Raw genomic sequence first — 5,217 nt, 5'->3', positions numbered from 1 at the left:
ATCGTATCAGGGAGCGTCAGTATGATGACCCTCATTTGCTTGTCCTCAAGGACAAGGTTCAGCATGATGATGGCAGATATGTGACCATTGGTGATGACGGGGTATTAAGGATGCAAGGTTGGATTTGTGTACCCAATGTTGATGGGCTTTGAGAGTTGATTCTAGAGGAGGCCCCTAGTTCGCGGTATTCCATTTATCCGGGTGCCGTAAAAATGTATTAGGATTTGAGGCAGCACGATTGGTGGAGGCAGATGAAGAAAGATATAGTTGGATTTGTAGCTCGTTGCCTCAATTGTCAGCAGGTGAAGTATGAGCACCAGAAACCGGGAGGGTTGCTTTAGTAGATAGAGATTCTGGAGTGGAAGTGGGAGAAGATCACCATGGACTTTGTAGTTGGGTTCCAATGGACTTTGAGAAAGTTCTATGCTATTTGGGTGATTATGGATCGGCTGACCAAGTCCGCACACTTCATTTCTGTGTGTACTACTTATTCTTCGGAGCGGTTGGCAGAGATTTATATCCGGGAGATTGTTCTTCTGCATGGTATTCCAATTTCCATCATTTCAGATAGAGGTAGTCAGTTCACATCTACTAAGGTCTAAAATACAACGAAATTTCTGTAAATGTACTAAATACAGTCTAATAACATCAAAGGGAGAAAAGCAGTGTTGCGGACGTCGGGCAGCTACCTTGCTAAACTCTAAAGACTCTGCCTCTAATCAACCAATACCCACTATCGGGTGCAGAAATACCTGAATCTTCACACAAGGTGCAGGGAGTAAAGTGAGTACTACAACTCAGTGAGTAATAATCATAACTAAAGACTGAGTGATAGGAAATCACGAAAAGTACATCAACATGCTGTATAGAAGTAGTACAAAACCAGTAAGAAAGCAATGAAGCTGTGAAATCTCTTAAAGCATCTGAGCTCAGTTTAAACTTCTTTAAAAATGACTTTTCAACAGTTAAGCAATTGAATGCAAAGCAATTAGAACAGATAAGCACAGAAAATCCACCCCTCGGGTACAAATACGCAATTAAACAGGTAAATAACAGACAAATAAGATAGGTAAGCACATAAAGGATTGCCCCTCGGGCACAATATCAACAATACCGGCCCCACGGGCTATATCTCACATCACAATGGGTACCCGCGCTCACTGGGGGTGTACAGACTCCTAGAGGGGCCCTTTTCGGCCTAAGCGCAATATCAAGCCATCTCGTGACATCATCACTAGGCTCTCGACCTTATATTAACTAGCGACCTCATGGCGTACATATCTCAGGCCCTCGGCCTCATAATCATAATCAGTGTAGCACCGCTACGGCATATAGCTCGACCCAAAAGTATCCTCACAGCACAGGCCTTCGGCCCAAAATATTATTTGAAATATCATTTGATATATTAAAACAGAGTAAATATGGCTGGGTTATGAAAATAGTGAAATATAGCATGACTGAGTTCAAGTATAAAGTCAAGACAGTGAGGAAATATCAATAAAATCCTTTAAGGGTTCAAATAGTTGGCACGAAGCCCAAATATGGCATTCAACCTAAAACATTATGATAGCAAATAGATTTTTTAGTCAAATACGCGGTAAAATAGTCATTCGGGACGGACTTAGTCACAATCCCCAATAGTGCACGACCTCACGCTCGTCATCTAGCGTGTGCCTCACCTCAATATAGCACAATGATGTGCAATCCGAGGTTTCATACCCTTAGTACATCATTTACAATCATTACTCACCTTGATCCGGTCCAAACTCTAGCCCGCGATGCCTTTGCCCTCACGAACCGACCTCTGAATGCTCCAAATCTAGCCACAATCAGTACATAACCATTAAAATATGCTAAGGGAACAAAACCCACTCGAAAATATCCAATTTATATCAAAAATCCTAAAATTGCTCAAACCTAGCCCCCGGGCCTACGTCTCAGAATCCGGCAAAATTAACATCAATAGAATCCTCATCCTCCCACGAATCTATACATATCAAGAACATCAAAATCAGGCCTCAAATGGCCCCTCATATCCCCACTCAAAGATCTCTTAATCTCAAGCCCTAATTACCCACTTTTGCACTGATTTCCCCATAGATTTCAAGCTTACAATGTTAAAATTCATCATAGAAACAAGTTTAGGGTCAGAAAATCTTACTTCCATGAAACCTTCTTGAATTCCCTCTTCAATTAGCTTTCCAAAGCCTTCTCCCGAATGAAATATGGTGAAAACCCACTCAAAATTGAGAAGGGAACCTTTTATACTTTCTGACCCAGGCATTTTCGCACCTACGGTCCATTTTCCGCTTCTGCGACCAAATCCACCGTATCTGTGGTTTTCATTAAATTGCCTATTTCTGCATCTGCGGTTAAATACTCGCACCTGCGCTACCGCAGGCGCGCCCGCGACACCGCTTCTGCTGTTCCTGAATGACTTCACATTGGCCGCATCTGCAACTACCTTACTCTTCTGCGATCATCGCACCTGTGGTCTCCCAACCGCAGGTGCGGTTATGACAGAACCAAATGCTTCAACTGCAAAACTTAATTCCAAATCCTTCTGGTACCCATCCGAAATCACCTCGAGGCCCCCCGGGACCTCAACCAAAAGCACAAACATATCCTATAACCTTATTCAAACTTGTTCCAACTTTCGGAACGCTCAAAACAATATTAAAACACCAAAATCACATCAAATTCAAGCCTAGGATTCCAAAATCTTCCGAATTTCACTTTTGATCAAAAGCCCAATCAAACCACGTCCGAATGACCTGAAATTTTGCACACACATCCCAAATGTCACAACAGAACTATTACAACTTTCGGAATTCCATTCCGACCTCTATATCAAAATCTCACTTATCAACCGGAAAACGCCAAAATCTCAATTTCGCCAATTCAAGCCAAAACCTTCCACGGATTTCCAAAATGCATTCCGATCACGCTCCTAAGTCCCAAATCACCTAACATAGCTAACCAAATCATAAAAATTCTGATTCGCGATCATATACCAACCAGTCAAATCTTGGTCAAACCTTTCAAATTTCAAGCTTCAAACTGAGAACTGTTATTCCAAATTCATTCTGATTACCCTGAAAACCAAAACCAACGATTTACATAAGTCATAATACATTACACGGGGCAAGTCATGCTAGAGAACTGGCAAGCAAAGTGCAAAAGTTCAAAACGACCGGTTGGGTCGTTACATCCTCCCCCACTTAAACATACGTTCGTGCGCGAACGTGCCCAACTTCCTCTACGCGAACGTGGAGCCTCCCTCGCGAACGCGATGCACAACAAACCCAGCCCTTCGCGAACGCGAAGGCTAAAATCTCAGCCTCACCAGCTAACCCATCAGGAACGTGACGGCTTACTCGCAAACATGAAGGTTATTTCTCTGCAACACTAAACAACAGTTTTCTGCACTTTTTCAAAGTATGAAATGGTCCGATTGACCACCCAAAACTCACCCGAGGCCCCCGGGACCTCAACCAATGATGCCAAAATATCCCATAACATCATTCGAACTTGTTCCAACCTTCGGAACGCTCAAAACAACATCAAAACACCAAAATCGCATCGGATTCAAGCCTAAGAATTTCAAAATCTACTAAATTACGCTTTTGGTAAAAAACCCAACCAAACCACGTCCGGATGACTTGAAATTTTGCACACACATCCCAAATGGCACAACGAAACTACTGCAACTCCAGGATCTCCATTCTGACCCCTATATCAAAATCTCGCCTATCAACCGAAAAATGCCAAAAATCCAATTTCGCCAATTCAAGCCTAAATCTACTCCGGACCTCCAAAACACATTCCGATCATGCTCCTAAGTCCCAAATTACCTCCCAACGCTATCCGAACCATCGGAACTCACATCCGAGCCCTCTAACACATAAGTCAACATCCGGTTGACTTTTCCAACTTAAGCTTCCTCAAAAGAGACTAAGTGTCTCAAACCTTCTCAAAACCTTTTCGAACCCGATCCAACCAACCTGATTACATATAGAACCGATAAACAAAGTAATAAGAAGCAGAAATGGGGGAAACAGAGCGATAAATCATTAGACGACTGGCCGGGTCGTCACATCCTCCCTATCTTAAACAAACGTTCGTCCTCTAACGAGTCAAGAAACATACCTAAAGCCTCAAACAGGTGAGGATATCTGCTCTGCATCTCCCGCTTTGTCTCCCAGGTAGCCTCTTCTACGGGCCGACCTCTCCACTGCACTTTCACTGAAGCTATATCCTTTGTTCTCAACTTTTGAACCTGACGCTCTAAAATAGCTGCTGGATCCACATCATAAGTCAAATCACCATCCAACTGAACAGTGTTGAAATACAGAACATGAGACGGGTCCCCAATATACTTCCGAAGCATAGAAACATGAAATACCGGATGCACACTCGACAAGCTAGGTGGCAAGGCAAGCTCATAAGCCACTTCCCCAATCCTTCGAAGCACCTCAAAAGGCCCAATGAACCAATGACTCAATTTACCCTTCTTCCCAAACCTCATAACACCCTTCATGGGTGAAACCTTCAACAAAACCTTCTCACCAACCATGTAGGACACATCCCGAACCTTCCTATCAGCATAACTCTTTTGCCTCGACTGCGCTATACGAAGCCTCTCCTGAATTACCTTCACCTTTTCTAAAGCATCCTACACCAAGTCTGTCCCCAATAGCCTAGCCTCACCCGGCTCAAATCAACCAACTAGAGATCTACACCGCCTCTCATACAAAGCCTCATATGGAGCCATCTGAATACTCGACTGGTTGCTGTTGTTATATGCAGACTCTGCAAGCAGTAGAAACTGATCCCATGAACCTCCAAAATCAATGACACAAGTACGCAACATGTCCTCCAATATCTGAATAGTGCGCTAGGACTGCCCGTCCGTATGAGGGTGAAAAGTCGTGCTCAACTTAACCCGAGTACCAAACTCTCGCTGCACCGACCTCCAAAACTGTGAAGTGAACTGAGTGCCCCTATCTGAAATGATGAAAACTGGGACACCATGCAAATGAACAATCTCTCGGATATAGATCTCTGCCAATTGCTCTGAAGAATAGGTAGTACACACAGGAATGAAGTGCACAGACTTGGTCAGCCGATCCACAATCACCCAAATAGCATCAAACTTCAGCAAAGTCCATGGGAGCCCAACTACAAAGTCCATGGTGATCCACTCCCACTTCCACT

This window comes from Nicotiana sylvestris, chromosome 2 (genome assembly GCF_000393655.2).
Source record: "Nicotiana sylvestris chromosome 2, ASM39365v2, whole genome shotgun sequence".
Lineage (NCBI taxonomy): Eukaryota > Viridiplantae > Streptophyta > Magnoliopsida > Solanales > Solanaceae > Nicotiana > Nicotiana sylvestris.
Note: the sequence above shows the minus strand (reverse complement) of the source record.